Genomic DNA, 18,656 nt, shown 5'->3' on the forward strand with positions numbered 1-18,656 from the left:
AAATAAACTATATGTTAAAAATAATTTATTAGGGCCCGGAGAGATAGCACAGTGGTGTTTGCTTTGCAAGCAGCCGATCCAGAGTAACCCCTGAGCACTGCTGGGTGTGGCCCAAAAACCAAAAAAAAAAAAAAGGATTTATTATAGAATAAGTATTATATCATTAAAGTAATAAATTATGATTAAAATTTTATAGTAGCTGGTGATTGAAAATTAAAATCTTTATATCTGATTTAATGTTATGCTATAGGTTAAACTCATAGAATGAGTTAGTAATAGGAATAAGCTTATCTTATAAGAAAAAAATCAGTTCCAAAATCTAATAGCAAAGTGAAAATTAGTCAATAAGCTGGTGAAAAAAAATTGGTTTGGTTAGTTCTTATTTTCTCACCTGAAACAACTTGAGAAATATGGGAAGCATATATCCAAACAGGTCATTGTTATGTTTAACAATAATTCTCCCTCAGTTCTGTGAAATAGCTTTCTGTTTCTTTTCTGGAATTGAAGGGTAAAGAATGGAAGAGTGGATCCTGAGTCCTGAGTCTGAAATGACCCATGGATAACTTGAAAAAGAAGATGGGGATAGATCGTATTTAACATGTGTAGAGTTAATGATAGTTTCTTCTTCCTGCAACCTGTTCTAACATCTCCCTCTCGCCAATGTCCTGTGGTTGCTTAGCAACCTCTCATAGAGGTACTGGAGTGAGCAGGATCTTTCAAATTCATTATTTTTGCCTTAAAGAGGAAGTGGCTATAATGAAAGCAAAAATACTATACTTTATCTCTGCTTATAGTATTATTGTCTGGAAAAGGGAAAGTTTTCTCTTTCTACATCATTTCTGACTCATTTCCTGCAATAAAATAAAAATCCTTGGAACATGGGAAGAATGAGAGGTAAAACCATATCTGCTATAAGAGAGAGAGAAAGAGAGAGAGAGAGAGAGAGAGAGAGAGAGAGAGGAGACCAACCTGAAAGCAGGTTACAAAATTTAGCACAAATAAAATTCAGCAAAAGAAGATTGAGGTAATTAAAAGCAGTTCTTTCCAAAAGATCATATACATATAATAGTGAAAAAAAATCATAGCTTCTCTCATATATCATCACATGTTCTTTTTTTTAAAAAAATATATTACTTTACTGAAACATTAGTTTACAGAGTTGCTCAGAATAAAATTGTTTCTGAAATTCATGTTGCAACACCTTCCTACCACTAGTGTGACATTCCTTCCACCATTGTTCTCATTTACCCACCATTCCCCAAATCTGTCCTTTTGTTAAGTATGCATAATTTATATAATATAACTTGATACATAAACATAATAAAATTATTTTTAAATTTTTCTAAAACATCTGTAAAAATGGCCAATGCGTTTATTGAAGGTATAGTAAGCTGTTCATTGGTAGTGGAGTATTATTTTGTTGTTGTTGTGGTTGTTGTTGTTGTTCTTAGGTTCTTCTATAAAAAATTCGTACCTAATTTGGTGCTTTCCTATTTGAATGTCAGTTTTTAAAAAACTGACATATTCTAAAGATATTGTCATTATTTATTTGACTTGTGTAAATCATGGATCTAAGACAACATTACAGTTAGGATGTGGTTCCAGAATAGTTAAGGCAAAAATGGCAACAGCATACATATATATGTTTATATATGCTTATATGTATTTATTTATATTATATGTAATATATATTTATATTTATCCTAAATTTTTGTTGGCATTAGATATCTTCTGCTGACTTTGTTCACTAGAATATTTTGAAGTCTGAATTTGCCTGTATTTCTTTTTTCCATAGTATATGATCAGTATCTTTAAAAATAAAATACTTTACCTTTTCCAGTGTTATAAATAATTATACAAAATAAAATACTGGTTAATAATAAGAACACTATTTTGGAAGTACCCAAAAATGAAACTGTACCTAAATTGTAATTTAGTAGATGTGTGATTTTGGATGAATAATTTAAACCTTACTATTTTGACTTTATAGTCTATAAAGTGAGGACATTAAAAGCATAGTCTCCCGGGGTTCTTGTAGAGAGAAAATGAGATGCTCCAAGTAAAGAGTGAATTATATAAAATACATGTCAAGAGGAGTGTTAGAAAATTTTTTTTAATTTTAGTGATTCCTAGAGATTTTTTATTTGAATATTTTTACCATGACTGAAATTAATTCTGCAACAATGCTATGTATAATGTCAGAATAATAAAATTAATAATAAATATAAATCAATAATAAATATAATTTAAACATAAACACTATTTCAATCCCAGCTACAAGAAATAATAATTTTTTACATTTTTGGATAAACTCCAGTTTATGCCTATAAACTATTAGTTGTGGTTCTCAAACCAAATACATATTTGAATATAATATATAATTATGTATTTAATATAAACATAGGATATATAAATATATTATGCATTGTTTAAAATATATTGTATACATATATAATATATATTTAGTTTGGGTGCCACACACAGTAGTGCTCAACACTTAGATATTGCTCTGCACTAAGCGATCACTCCTGGCAGATTTGAAGGACCATATTTGCTGCCTGCCATGAATAAAACCTGCTAGGTCTCATGTGAGGCCAGTGCCTCCTCACTGTACCATAACTCTGGCTGGCAAATATTTTAAAATAAATGACTTTTTATCTGTTAAATTTTGATATTTTTTGGTTGAGATTTTGCTCTATCAGAGATTTATATAAGTATATAAGGAATAGTAATCGAGTATTCCCTCCTTCTTCCAAATCCAGTCTTAGTAGTATCTCATTAGTGGTATTTCATTTCTGGTCTCATGATTTTAATTATATTATTTGACCAGGTCTGGCTTTAGACATAAAAGGCATGCACTTCATTCTCTGGGTTATCACCTTCACCTTCTGCCATTTCCTCTTTCTTTATAGTTTAGATAACATATTTTTGATAATGTTAACCCCTATGTTTTTTATTTTTATATGGTTCATTATATCAATTAATCTTGTCTATTGAACCATCCTTGATCCGTGGGATGAACCGTGTATAATCATATCATTGATCCTTTTGATATCACATTGTCTTTGGTTTACTAAGATTATGTTCAGGATCTTTGTATTAATATTAATCTTATATATTAATCTACAATTGTGTTCGTTAAATATATAGTTATGTGCTTTTAGTATTAGGGGAGTCTTGAATTCTTAAAAACTTAGGAAGTCTTTCTGTTTCTTTGATATTTTTGTAAAGCTTGTAGAATATAGGAAGGTTAATATTTAAAGATTTTGTAAGCTCGCACTAGTAATCCCTTTTGGATATGGACTTTTGTTTTTGGGTAAATATATTTCTAATTTATTTTATTTAAACACTATGGTTACAAGTTGTTCATATTGTTTTTTCCCCCACAATAAAAAAGTTGTTCATGATTCACTTTCAGTCATACAATATACATTATCCTTCACTCATTCACATTTCTCACCACTAATGTTCCTGTTTCTCTACTGTCATCAACTAGCCCCTTAGCAGGAACACAAAAATTTTATCTCAGATTGCTCTAAAAAATTTTAAAGGAATGGTAGATGCCATTATAAGAAAGTCCATTTTTATGCTAATTTTAAGTTTGTTGTGTCTTGGTTGAGAGAACTTCCTATAATTTTGAACTGGTTATGACTATAAATCCCAGCTCAAATGCTATTGTAATCAGAAAAGTGGGGTCAATTTTATACCCCTGTTTGAATGTGTGTATGTGTGTGAGTTGTGGGGTGTGACCCTACTGAGGTTTTGTCCCTATTTAATCAGAGCTTAGACTGATGGGTCAGGTTTCATAAATGGCTGCTCTCAGTTTTGGTGAGATATTTATATATCAGAGCTTCACAATTATTTTTGTCATGCCCCCCTAAGAAGAAATCAGTTTTCGAGGGCCCCCGCATGACTGTAAATAGTATCTTTATTTAAAAAAAACTTTAACCTTAAAAACAAAAATATACAAAATAATTTGAGCTGATTTTTTTAATCACAGGTGATGTCTGAATTAATGGCTATAATGAGCACGTTTTGCAATGCATAGCTTTTCAAAGCAGGGTTTGAAGCACAACACAGCAACTCTCAGCTCCAGAGACATACAGAGACATTAACACTGGGCTTAGCTTATTTTGACAGCATTTGCCGAGGTCAAACGAGTCATTTGCCACCCCCCTGTGGGGGGGCGCCCCACTATTTGAAAACCACTGAGATACACACACACAGACACGCACACGCACACACACATATATATATATATACACATAATATACATATATATGTATGCATACACATACATACATACATAAATACACACACACACACACTTTTTCTGTTTAAAGAGTACTGAGGCATTTTAAGATTCAGTGAATTCAAATTAAATTCTGAATCTCTTAAAAATACATTAAGCATTAAGTACCCCAGCATGAATGTGTTTGGTCCGATCTGGTAGAATCTGCCCAGTCAGTGAGCCTGTTGGTGCAGAGATGTGTATGACTGCAGCTTTTGGAGCTGCAGTCATACCTAAAGACTAAAACTATACCATTGTATAATATCAGTGACATAACTTTGGTCTTATTTAAAACATGAAGTTAATAAATGATATATTTTAATTCTTTTAGAGAATGATCATTGATAATAATGGGGGCATTTCCTTTGATATAGCTGTATTTGGTGATAAATGACTCTTTTTTGATTTTTATTATGGATAACAATGTTTTGTACTTTTCAAGAGTACATGCTTTGAATCAATTTCATCAGTATTAAGATTAGGGTTGATTATTATGTACACTTACCCAACTTCAGTAGGGTTGTGTTGTAAATACACAGTTAATAGCAAGATGATAGAAGGGTGGTGCTAGTGGGATTACTGGGATCCTATCCCACTCAGTATATGCCATGTTACTCACTGGTTGGAAACATCTTTGAATGTAGTACCTTGGATTGGTTTCTAATCCCACCTTGGGTGTGGTCTGTTCCTTTCTAATAAATACTTGGGGTTTTCGCATAAAGCTCCTTTGGGCTTCTGGACTTCCCACAGAGTTTCATGCTTCTTAAGAGCTGAAAGCTGAAAGAGTTGAATTTCCTGTGTGTGTATGTGTGTGGATTATTTCCAAACATAAATGTTTGCTTCCAAACCCGTGTCTCTCCAGTGTCCTGGCTTTGGAACCTGAGGCCTAATTCTAGAGTGATGACAGTGCGTAATATGACCACTGAAACATATATGACCTATTTCAACAATCATCATTATCTTTCACAACATTATCTTTCCTCACTTGAGTGCCTACATTCAAGTCTGTCTGAAGGTTTTATAAGTGAACAAACATTTCAAATAATAAATAAATGCTATGTACTTCTCTATATAGGTTATCTTGTTTTTCTTTTTTTTCTTTTTTTATTTAAACATCTTGATTACAAATATGATTGTGATTAGGTTTCAGTCATGTAAAGAACACCCCCCTTCACCAGTGCAACATTCCCACCACCAATGTCCCAAATCTCCCTCCATCTCACCCCACCTGCACCTGTACTCTAGATAGGCTTTCCAGTTCCCTTATTCATTCACATGATTATGGTAGTTCTCAGTGTAATTATTTCTATAATTGCGCTCATCTTGTCTTTCTATCTCTTGGGAAGGTATAGAATTTATATAACTAAATAACTTTCAATCCAAATGTAAATTTTGCAGTGTATGTTTGTTATAAAAGTGGGTAGAATACAGTTAAGAATGAGGAGCAATGCTGACAAGCATGTTCAATTATCATCAGTGATGAATATGCTTTTGTGATAATTTTTAAGTTCAAAAATTAAAACAGCAAAGGAGATCTTAAATATTAAGTTATGGATTTCTTTTTGAGTATCAATTTAACCACTTACAAAATTAAGAATTCATTGAGGGTTCATCTTGTATCATATATTTTAAGTGAATTTGATGTTAAATTAATTATAAATTTTCTTATAATTCTCACATTGTATACCTTGTTTGGGTTATAGGATCTGACTTTTCCTTCTTTTTTAAAAAAATTTTTTATTGTGATTATAATGGCTTACATATATTTCACAGTAGTATTTTAGGTACATATTAACATTAAATCAGGGGAATACCCATCACCAAATTTGTCCTCCCCCCATCCCAGTTCCCTTTCTTCAACCCATATACTCCACCATCAACCCCCAGGCTGCTAGCGTAGGTGGTCCCCTCTTTGTGTAGCTTACTATTAGTGATCATATATCTGTTTGGTCCTGGTACCCTACCTTGTTTCCCCCTCTATTTAAGAGGCAAAGCTAGATAAATCAATTTATGTGGTTTTGTTTGAAGGAAATAAAAAGGCAATAGAATGGGGTACAAAATAAGAAAAAATAAAAAATAAGTAAAAAAAAAAAGTCAAATACTTTGAAATGGGTGGAGACCTTCTAGAGGCTTTCAACCTCAGCTTGAGAGAGGACATGAAAAAGGTAATTGAAACACCACAACAATACAGAAAGAAATATCAAATATCCAGTGAGCACTACAGCAATAAAGACAAGCACCACACAATAGTCTCGGTTCTGAAATCAAATCATGCCGGAGTGCAAAAAGAAAGAGAAAGATAAGATAAAATAAAATAAATGAAATAAAATAAAATTGGAGATATCAACTTCAATATCTACCCCAAAATAAAGACGTCAAAAAATCAATCAATCAATCAATCAATCAATCAATCAATCAATGTGTGGAAAGATGATTATTTTGTGTTTTTTCTTTCTTTTTCCCCCTACATAGGCACATTAAGTATTGGGGATATTCTAGAGGGAATTCCCTTGGCCTATGAGTTACAGGGTTTCTCCACCCCTGAAGTATACTGTCATGGGATTAACTATAGACTCCTTTCATGATCTTTTACTCTCCCCTCGGTGCTTTTGTGGTGTATGGAAGACTTCTGCTTTGTCTTGGATGGTTTTTCCTTCTTTTCTTAAATTATACTAGTTATAAAAAATTAAAAATGTCTCAGTTTCTAGCAGAAGAATTATTTGATAAACCATAGAATACAATACTTTTCCAGTATTTTACTGACAAATTATCCAAGGTTGTGCCATTAAAATTGCTTTAAGGTAAAAAGTAAAAAGAAGTATAATGTAATAACATAAAATGTAAATATTTGGCATGTTATCTAGATCTTCTTTCATTGACCATGTTTATGTTATGTGTTGCTTTCCTAGTCATTTTCTTTTGTTCATTTTCTTTTGGGAGCCACTCTCAGGTGCCACACCCCACTCAGGAAGAGCACACACCAAAGTGTAGTGCTCTCCTGAAAAAGAATTATTTGCCAAAAAGGTCCGCATAGAGCAGTCAAAATCACTTGACCCTTTGCGTGGATGGTTTGGCAATAATTCATATATGTGGCTGTAACTATCTCTCTCTTTATTTTAAACCTTTATTAGAAATCAGGCCTTAGTAAATTCTTTCTAAGGACAGTAAAATCCAGCCAAAAGTCTCCCATTTAACAGCTCCCTGTAATCTTTGCTACCTTGGTGCCTAAATCAAATTTTTCCATAAACTTAGCTCAAAATAAAGTAATTTTCACTCCCCCCCCCCCCCGAACCTCACATTCCAACTCCCCTGTAATTACGTTTTCCTTCAGTTTTACCCAAAGCAAAGTGAACCCAAAACAACCTGCCTTTTTTCACCTTCAGTTTCAGCTCTTTTATATGCTAATCTAAGCTAGAGTCCTTCATTCTTTTCCCAGCCTCTTTGATGTCTAGAATTTGCACCCGCTCTTCCCTGCCTCTAACCTTTAAAAGTCTACCAGCTCAAAAAATAAATTGTCTTTCATTTCTGCTAACGAGAGTCCCCATGCAATTTGCGTGGTTTCATTCATTTCTACAACATATTTTCCGTCGTTCGCCGTCCGTGTACCCACTCTCTCCCCGCGGATTTTTTTCCCGAAACTCCACGAAGGATCTGTTTGCAGGCGCTGGCGTCTTGCGAATAGATTTGGCTCACAACACTCAGGGATACTCAAGTGCTGGCTCTGCAATCAGGGATTATTAGTGGGAGGGCTATGGCCCCATATGTAGTGCTGGAATTGAACACGAATTGGCTGCATATAAGATTATTGTCCTATGATCTTTATTATGTCTCTGTTCAACAATCCTACTTATTAAAATGTCATACAAGCCAACTATAACAGAAACAATACCCAATCTACAATAGGCTAGACACAGAAGGGACCACTTGTACTAGCAGCCCGGGAGGCAAAGGAGGGGTGATAAGGGATGCAGGTTGGAAACAGGGGTGAAGGGAGCACAACATTGGTGGTGGGAATGCCCCTAATTCAATGTCACTGTGTACCTGAAATACTACTGTGAATGATTTGTAATCCACTTTGGTCAAAATAAGAATTATTAATAAAAATAAAGAAAACAGACGTTGCCATTGGACACTTAATTAGCAAAAGATGAATCTACGATTCAAAAACGATTTTTTAGTATGGGCTACAACTGTTTGTGCTCAGTGTTTAATCTTGATTTTGCGTTTAGGGAATTACTTCTAGTGGGTTTACGGCACCATATATGTTGCTGGGAATTGAACCACAGTCAACAGTGTGCAGTGTGCAAGGCAAACATCCTACACAGTATACTATGACTCTGAGTTTTAGGATTCAGAATCTTCATTGTTTTTATGCTAGTGTGGTTTCTCATGTGTGGTTTCATCTTATGCAGATGAAAATAAATTTGTCATTTATTTTTAAAAGTAAAAAAAATGTCATACAAATGTTTTTCAACCACTTACTTATTTTTGGTCTCTAGGAAGGTACAATTTCCACGACCAATTCTCAATACATTCAGTGTGACTTCTTTTCCAGTTAATGTATTCTAAAGAACTCTAAACAAACTATATTTTCAGTTTGAAGTAATATAACTATATTCCTCTAACATTAATTGTATATATTTATCATTTGTGTTTATTCAAAAGTCCTATACTTCTAAATGAGTGATAAATTAGAAAAATTACTAAACTCTATTCCTTATTTTATTCTTTATTCCTAAGGGTAATTACAGTCCTAGTACTGAGTTCAAATTATAACAGATGTCATCATGAATTTTCCACTGAGGGCTGGTTTTTGAATGTCTTGGACGTAAAGCTTACTTCCTGTCTCATGTTGGTAACACATGTTCATTATCAAATACAGAGTCACAAACTTCTATTTTCTGCTGAAATGGATTCAATCGAAAGATTAGAATCTCTCTCATGATATAAATAAATATATACATGCATGTATATAAATATATATGTATATAAGTGCCATCCCTATCTCTTTCAACATTCTGTGCTGAACACATACGGCTCTGTAGCTTTAATGTGTTTCTACCATAATTATGCAGCTCTAACCTTTACACATGAATAAGTTGTTGTGTGGGTGGCAGGATGAACAGTTAAAGAGCACTGCTGTTGCAGAACAAAAATGTGGGAAATAGAACAGCACAATGGCTTAAAAACTTACGCTCTTCTAAATAGCTTTTTGTTTTGTTTACATTAAAACTAAATCTCAAGGATTATTGGCATGCTTGTTTATCCACATTTTCATTTCTTCTATTTTTAAGGAAATTACAGATTTATTAGTATTTCTTAGAAAAGTTCATGTGATTAAAGGATCATTGTTTTTTTAATATTAGTTTGCATTATTGGTTACATTCAAAGTTCAGATTAATGGCTATTTTGATGTGTGTAGGTTATGAGAAATTAAGAGGTTTTATTGTTTACATAATCTTCATAAATTTATGATTGCTAATAACTACCCATGACTAATGCTTAGACAAAAATCTTCTCAATCAAAATTACTCATTACAATTCTCTGTAGGTATGTTTTAAAAATGAATATGTATCCCTCATTAGAAACTAGGTGTGAGACTTTGTTTATGTTTTCTAAAATCAGATATAATTTTGGCTGATTCATTTTAGCTTAAATTTTGTAAGAAAGGCTAATAATTTGCTCATGTAAAACCATAAAGATTTGCAATGTACTTTGACCAAATAGAGTAAATAAAGTTCTACTTCTAAAACACTGATTTCTAAATGAGGTATATATGTGAAAATAAAGAAGTAATTACCTATTTTTTTATTTATGCTCATGCTTTAATTACCATTTTCAATGTTTTTTCGCATTTTCTCTTTTCAGTTTGAACAGTAGTTACTCATTTGTGGTTAATTTTTAATATGTCAACTCCCATTGGTAACAACCCAAGATTGTTTTTAGTGGAAATAGCTCTATAAAATAAAGTTCTCTATCTAAGCTTCTAGTCTCAGGGTTAATTGGAGTATTAGTTTTATATGCAGTCACAACAGATCAGTCTCATGTTCTGGCAATCAAACTAAGTCTTTGCAGCATAGTTATTAAATTTTTCCAGTATCCAAAGCCTTTGTTTAAGAAACAAAGGCAAGAGAGTTTTCAGGTAATGCCTCAGGAAACCTGTGTAGAATGAGAAAAATAAGTGATCTTGACTTTAGTGTTGGCAGAGTTTCAAGAAAAGATGCATAGCTGATTTTTGTCAGATTATAGAATTACATTTAAAAATATATTTTCAGATCAAGAAAGAAACAACTGTTATATTAATCAATAAATACTCGTGGGAATTCTGCAGATGAAGTAAGAAACTCTGAATCTCCAGAACAAGTTAAATAAATCTAGGCATCTAGTGTTCATTCTGTACTCTATAATAATGATAGCATGTAAAAGGACATTAATTGTTGTCACTATGGGAAAAGAATGGGAGAAAGACACACAGGAATATAGTATGAGATTTAAGATTCTGATGCTACACCTTTCACAGATTGTCAGCTACCTGTAAGGTAAGGGTAAGAGAAGACAAGTTCGAAGGGGTCTTTAAGTTCTAAGGTGCTATAAATTTCTCACTGAGGGTTGATTTGCATGGAATCAAAGGGGTTGTTGAGAAAAGACTTCTTGAAGAAAACAGGCACTTGCATATAGTATCAGGTGGTAAACTATTCAGTGGGAATGCCAAGGAGGACATATTGCTTTTGTAAATGCAGTGAGCCTAAGACCACATTAATTACAAACCCACTCCCTTGCTGCTTCTGCTTGCTCAGCCTGATGGCAATTTCCCCATTTTTCCAATTTTAGGATTCTGTGAAAGAGAATTTGTTTTGTTTTGTAAAAGTGCTTACTTGGCAAGGAAGTATACCCCCTCCTGTCCTTTCTCAAAAGCATTATACTAATAAGAGTTACCAAAAGAGCCTGGATATTCCAGACTTGGAATCTACCAGCCTGTGCTTTCCAAAGATTGCCATGTTATTGCAAAATTAGACTTTTTATTACTGAAATAAATACTGTGCAGTCTTTGTAGCCAGCACTTAATGGATTCCTTTACTAATTCCACCAAATAACAAAGATTCCTTGTGAAAATAAAAGGCAGACAAGGTAGAGTAAACCAGCTATTACATATAATGTGCTGCTGTTAGCCTGCCAAAGCAGTTCATAAACCTGGCAGGGAAAGACTGGGGCATTTTTTCTGGGCTTTCACCCCAATTGCCTTGCAGAGTGCTTCTCTCTTGGTGAGCTGTTTACATGGAGGTGAATAGATTCTGCAGCTGTCTCTTTTGGATGCCCCGTAGGAAAACTTTATTACCTTCTTTCTCTTATTCCTTTGCTGGGAAATTTTAGTTTCCATTCTAATATTTTAATTATGAGCCAGATCTTAAAGAAAGTTAAAAATATGAAAGAAATGTATATCAAAATAAAATAATTGGTGGTAACAATTATAAATAATGTTGTTTTATATCTTGAATTATTTTGTTAGAAAGGCCAAAACTTGGGTCTGGAGAGTCAGTTATGGTGGATAGGGTGCTTGCCTTGCATGCTGCTGACTAGGTTCAGTATTCAACATCCCATATGGTCTCAAGAAGTACTGCCCAAATTAACACCTGAATGCAGAGTCAGCAGTAACCTCCGAGCATAACTGGATATAGCATAAAAACAAAAAGACAAAATGAAAGACCAAAACTCCAAGGCTGATGATATAGTACAAGGGTTCAGGTGTTTGCTTTGCAAGCAGTCATTTTTTTCCCTACTGTTCCCCAATTACTTTTAAGAGTGGTCCTTGAACACAAAATCAGGAGTAAATCCCAAAGACTACTAGATAAAAATATATGCACCAAATATACTACGGTCACATACAAATATGCTAACTTTGGGGGAAATTACATAATGTTCCTCACTCATACTTTTGCCTTCTTTTAGGGTGTATACAACAGAAAACTATTCAACCTTTTTTGTGTCTGAGGATACACTGGATAATTTGAGTATGTGTACCAAGCTACTGGAGAGTTTCAATTCAAAAATATTGGAATGGAGCCAAGAATTTTTATTTTTACATATAAGATCACACTATGGTTGAGAACACAGAATGAGAATTAGAAAGTTACTATTATACATGTTTATTTTACACAGGCCTGCCATTTAGTCATCAATCAATACACTACACTTTTGTAAATATACACCATCTGTTTTCTTATTTTCATTGAGAAATTGTTTTGTTTTTTTTTTATTGAGAAATCGTGGTTACTCTTCTGTTAACTTCCCAAACTCTTAATTTATTTCAACTTGAAATAAATGTATCACTTTGTGGTCCCTAAAACTTTTCATGATCTCTGTAAGTTTGTTTTATTTTGAGAATCATTAATCTGATCAAACTGTTTTCACTTAGGATACATGTTTATACATGTAGGATCCTCTCTCCCAGTTTTCGAAAGCAGAAAGTTTCTATTTGATATGATTTTCTGGGTAATTTGGGGGTGACACAATTTGGCGTTAACTATCTGGGAAAATTTTATACCCTCAAGATAGTCTACAAAATAATATAAAATAGAAATTTTAGACTTTCAGAGTGTAGTGGAGGAGTGGGAGCAACAATACAAAGGATAGGTCATTTGTCTTGCATATGGTCAACCAGATTCTAAACCTGACACCCTACTTAGTCCCTTGAGCAATGCTAGGAGTAATACCTGAGCACAGAGTCAGGAATGAACTCTATCACCAGAGCCAATAAAAAACAAAAACATAAAGCGGGAGAAACAGATACTAAATGTTTTGGTAATAGATCTCAAACAATTTCTTATGTATTTATCAATTTAAAAATCCTTTCCCATTCCAATTCTACAGAATAAGTTATTCACATGTATTTTTATTGTTTTAGTTACCTATTATTTTCTATATAAAACACAAGAGAAATAATACTCTATACTCAGAAATCGCTCCTGGCTGGCTTGGGGGACCATATGGGATACCGGGATTTGAACCACCGTCCTTCTGCATACAAGGAAAATGCCCTACCTCCATACTATCTCTCCGGCCCTCCAAATTTTTCAACACGCAAATTTAGATGTCAATGTGAATTCAAAACTACCTAATATTTAGAAAAAAATATAACAGAAAGATCAACTTGCAACAAATAGCTTAGTAATAAGCCTTTTGACAATGAGTTAATGACATTATGAGAAATAATGCTATCTCTCTAGCCCACGATGCTCTAAGAAATCATAATAATTTCAACATACCTGTCAGAGTAATAATCTATGCCAATATCTTATTCAGAATTTCTTCAGATTCTTGTTTTAAAACAAGAACATTTTTCAAGAACAGTAACATTTAGTCCTGAAGAGTAAGTACATTAATTACATGCACTTAGGAGGGAAGCTAAAGAAGGTGAAAAAAAATTGAGAAAAGGAAAGTTTTGGTGCAATGTTGGACATTTCCTTACTCCATGGCTTTGTGAAGGGAAAGTATCAAAATATTTTCTTGGGGCCGGGCGGTGGCGCTACAGGTAAGGTGCCTGCCTTGCCTGAGCTAGCCTTGGACGAACCGCAGTTCGATCCCCTGGTGTCCCATATGGTCCCCCAAGCCAGGAGCAACTTCTGAGCGCATAGCCAGGAGTAACCCCTGATCGTTACTGGGTGTGGCCAAAAAACCAAAAACCAAAAAAAAAAAAAAATTTTTTTCTTGGAGGTAGGGGGCTAACAATCACATCTCTTAAGGTTAGTCCTTTTAAATATTTATTAAGATGAAAAGGAGACATTCATTCAAAGATCTGGGGATTAACTCAACAGCTAAAATATTCCTGGGGCAAAAGAATGAAGATTAAGTCACAAGGAATTGAACCAACAAAGAGAAATTTTGGAGTGAGAATTGTTATTTTACTTTTTAAAAAGACAAATGACTTCTTATCTCTGATTCATTTCAATGATGGCTTCAAAATCTCTCCTGCCTGGTTTTCTCTACTTTTCATAAACATGAAAATGTGGGAACTCATATGAATTTTTTATTAGTTTCTAATTTTAGAAAATGGTAACACTGACTAGAGCCTCTGAGTAAATCCTACTCATAAATGCCAGGATAAATTTTATTGGTCCGTATTTGGGTATTTTTGATCTATTTTTGACCATCTTTTAAAGGCCAAGACTTTAGGCCATTAATATTGCAAACATGGCAAGGAAAGAAATTTCTCCAAACTAGAGGGACATATTCTAGCTATATCCCCAAAAATATTTGCCACAATTTGTGAATATCGCAATTATTTAAAAAGTGCAATCGGCTTTTATGCTTGTCGAGTATGTGGGAGTGCAGAGTGAAGAGATTAGATTTAAGAGACTAAAGAGGCAAAACAACAAAAGTAATAAAAAAGATTTCTAGGGTGAGCCTGTGAATATCAGACAGACAGGCTCTCAGAGATACACACTTTTTCAATCTATTGAAAAATATCTTTATGTATAAGGAAAATTTTCCTCTTATCTCCCTCTAGTCCCCTTGACAACCAAATAGGAAGAGGGAAGAATGGATTTGAGAGCAACATACATTCTTTAAGCTGTATCTTGAAGATTATACTTGTTTCCATTAAATATACCCATGCTTTTGTGTGTTGAATTATATGTAAAATCATAATAGTGGTGTCTTTCTTGTGAGTCTTTGGAAAGACAATCTGAAATATTGCCTCTAAATTACTTAAGTTGGTGCTTGTAATGTGGAAAAGCATCAACACGCTTTTGTTATTTTTGTTATTATGCTAAAAACATATTACTATAGGAAGAATTTTAAAATCAACGTGGGACTTGAGACTTCCAGTTCTTCACCAGAGTGCATGTGAATCAAAAAGGCTATTGGTGATAGTGGTTTGCAGTTACTAAGCTAAGGAACATGTCTTTCACTTTATAATTCATATGAGAGTCAAACGTCTAATCTTGGTTAAATATTTGAAAAATAATAAACTATCTATTAGAAAAATATTTCTTAGGAAAATAAAAAAGTGAAAAGTTAAATTTTAAAAATACTGCTTCACTTCATCCTTCCAAAATAATAAAGATACATTTCAAAGTTTCAAGATGCTCCCACTATAATCCATGTTTTGACTGTTCTAATCTAAATCTAATCAATTTAATTTAAAACCCAGGAATTTTGAGAGTAACTAGACAAGAAAATCCTATTAAATTATGCCACTTTATATTTTACAAAATATAAATAAGTGGAACCTCAAGAAGAGTCAAGAATTCGACTCAGGTCCATAAGAAGAGGAGGGATATGGTTCTGAACAAGGAGGGATGCCTTTTTGTGAGGACTGCATGTTGTAAATAAGCCACATGTTAGATTTTCTCAAGCCTATTTTCATTAACACATCCCCAAGAACTGGCCATACTATGTAGCCTATCTGAAAAAGACACAAAGGAGTAGTAGGAAGGTACCCAAGACAACACCCAATCATTTTAAAGATTGTCAGAGGTTAGAACATCCTTACATCTCCTCTCTTATATAATCTCTCATACCTAATCTTGGGCATGTTCATCTCTGGGAGATGGCCCTGATCAGTCAGTATATATATATATATATATATATATATATATATATATATATATATATATATATATATATATATATATATATATATATATATATATATATATATATATGAATATATATATATATATATGAATATATATGTGTGTATGTAGACAGATCTATATAATACATTTGGCAATATTAATCTGAAAAAGTATCTCAAGGAAAGCTAAGACAAGATTATGTTTCTTCTGTTTGAAGCTTTAAACACCATAATTCAAAAAGGTGTTCATAATACAGTCATTTCAGGTATTGAATAATGAAATTCTAATTCCAGCAACAGTGTGATCTTTCCTCTATATGTATTTGTATACAAGTTATCTGCCACCAGGCTTCCCCCTTTAGCAGACACAAAAATAATTTAATTTATATTTCTTGTTACAACATATATCTCAAAAAGTTATTATAGATGTTATTGTCCCCAAATTAACTAATTGTTAAATACTAGCTGAACCTTCTGTGTTATTGTTTTTTGCTAATTGAGCTTAGTGTGTTTCTAAAAAAATTTCCTACCCAATTTATGTGTTTCTGCTGAGTTGTCAGTACTGCCATCTCTAGAGATGCCATGTGGCCACATGCTCTCATAGCTGTATCACTAGAATATTATGTGCCATGGTGTCTTGGGCCTACTAGGTTTGGCACAATGGTGGTGGCTTCTCTCTAAGATTAGGCTAAGGCTATCTTCAACAAGAAAATGTGTTTATTCCTCAAAATATTGAGATTAAACAATAATTAAAACAATGTATTCCTGGCTCAAAAATAATGAATCAAATGCCTATCATTGATATTTTTAAGCAAACCTGCCTAATTTATGACAAAATAACACAGCTTTACTTGAGAAAATTAGTGGTCTTAATTTAAATATTTTAGATCAATTAAATATCTTTTTAAATGAAAAATGAAACTTTTCTTCCATACTTTATAATGCTTACTAATCATAAATAAGCTGTAGATTTATAATTAATGTATATGATATGCTTTACAGAAATAGACTTTTTCTCTGAAATTGTGAATAAACAAAAAATTAATAAACAAGACAAAATTTTATAAACCAGGAGAAACTAAAATTAAAAATTGCATTAACATTGAAATGTTCATAAGAATATGACACAGTCGGGGGCCAGAGAAATAGCATGGAGGTAAGGCATTTGCCTTTCATGCAGAAGGTCATTGGTTCAAATCCCGGCATCCCATATGGTCCCCCATGCCTGCCAGGAGCAATTTCTGAGCACTGCCGGGTGTGACCAAAAAAAAAAACAACAAACAAACAAACAAAAAAGAATATGACACAGTGAGTTAGAAAATGGATTCACAGAAAAAATGATTTGCCAAAAATATATTTTTAAAAAACTTCCCAAATCAATAAGGCAGGGAAAAAGAGACCAATTAAATCTGGACTAGAGTTCAAAAACATGCTTCACAAGAAAGAATTTCAAATGACCAAAATACATGGAAAAGTTCTTCAACTTCACAGTCATCAGGGAAATACATATTAAATCTACAATGTGCTAGATCTGCTTAAAAATAAGTAGGCAATATCAAGCATCAGTGAAGACACAAAGCAACTGGGACTCCCCTTATTTGCTGAGGGAGAACAAATATGTATAACCTCTTATAAAAAAAAGTGTCAAGACCTACAAAGATTATCATAAACATAAATTTTCAGCACTCTATTATAAATTAAACAAGTTGGGATACATATTTTTCCCAAGGGATACAAGACTTTGTACACTTAAACTATTCGTGATAGCCACAAAGCTGAAGACAAAAATATGCTCAGAAGTAGAATATGCGGGGCCGGGAAGGTGGCGCTAGAGATAAGGTGTCTGCCTTGTAAGCGCTAGCCAAGGAACGGACCGCGGTTCGATCCCCCGGCGTCCCATATGGTCCCCCCAAGCCAGGGGCAATTTCTGAACACTTAGCCAGGAGTAACCCCTGAGCATCAAACGGGTGTGGCCCAAAAACCAAAAAAAAAAAAAAAAAAAAAAAAAAAAAAAAAAAAAAAGAAGTAGAATATGATTATGGAGTAAACTAAACTCTTATTTTAGTACAATATACATGAATCTCACAATTTTAGAAAAATAGGCAAACTATAAGTATATATAGTTTCTAAAATATATGTTAACCATAAATATGTAACTATATGCAATAAAATACATAAATATATTAATATAAATATATAAGGAACTAGACAAACTATTGATTCTAAGTATATAAAAATTAAAAATAAGCAAAGTTAATTTATCATAAGAGAAGTCAGGATTCTTAGGAGGAACAGTTGCAAGTAACTCATAAAGGAATTAGGGGTAGTGCTCCCTTCGGCAGCACATATGCTAAAATTGGAACGATACAGAGAAGATTAGCATGACCCCTGTGCAAGGATGACTCGCAAATTTGTGAAACATTCCGTGTTTTTTTTTTCAAGCAGAACCACATAACTTGAATCATCTTGTTCTGCGTCATAAATTGAGGGGGGGGGTAATTGATGGTACCAGGAACAAATAGTCGTATGAACATTGAGTAGAAATAAAAATGATCAAACTTAAATACCAAACTCAAAGTCAACGACAACAGAAATGATACCGAATCAACAACAAGCTATACACAGAGCTGACCAGTTATACTAGCAGTCCAAAGCAAAGGAGGGAGATACGGGATGCTCGCTGGGAACAGGAGTTGAGGAAGTACAACAATTGTTGGAATGCCCCTGATTCATTGTTACTCTGTACCTTAAATACAGAAAGATTTCGTGAAAGATTCGTAATTCACTTT

At 33.4% G+C, this 18,656-nt stretch overlaps 1 non-coding gene across 1 annotated transcript; it reads left to right on the top strand.

The window, feature by feature from the left end:
* The first annotated feature begins 18,193 nt into the window (after nt 1-18,193).
* Nucleotides 18,194-18,300, top strand: LOC125995294 (U6 spliceosomal RNA). The gene has a single exon (XR_007490840.1). It is a non-coding gene; the product is annotated as a U6 spliceosomal RNA (small nuclear RNA).
* The last annotated feature ends 356 nt before the right edge of the window (nt 18,301-18,656 follow it).

This window comes from Suncus etruscus, chromosome 17, assembly GCF_024139225.1.
Source record: "Suncus etruscus isolate mSunEtr1 chromosome 17, mSunEtr1.pri.cur, whole genome shotgun sequence".
NCBI lineage: Eukaryota > Metazoa > Chordata > Mammalia > Eulipotyphla > Soricidae > Suncus > Suncus etruscus.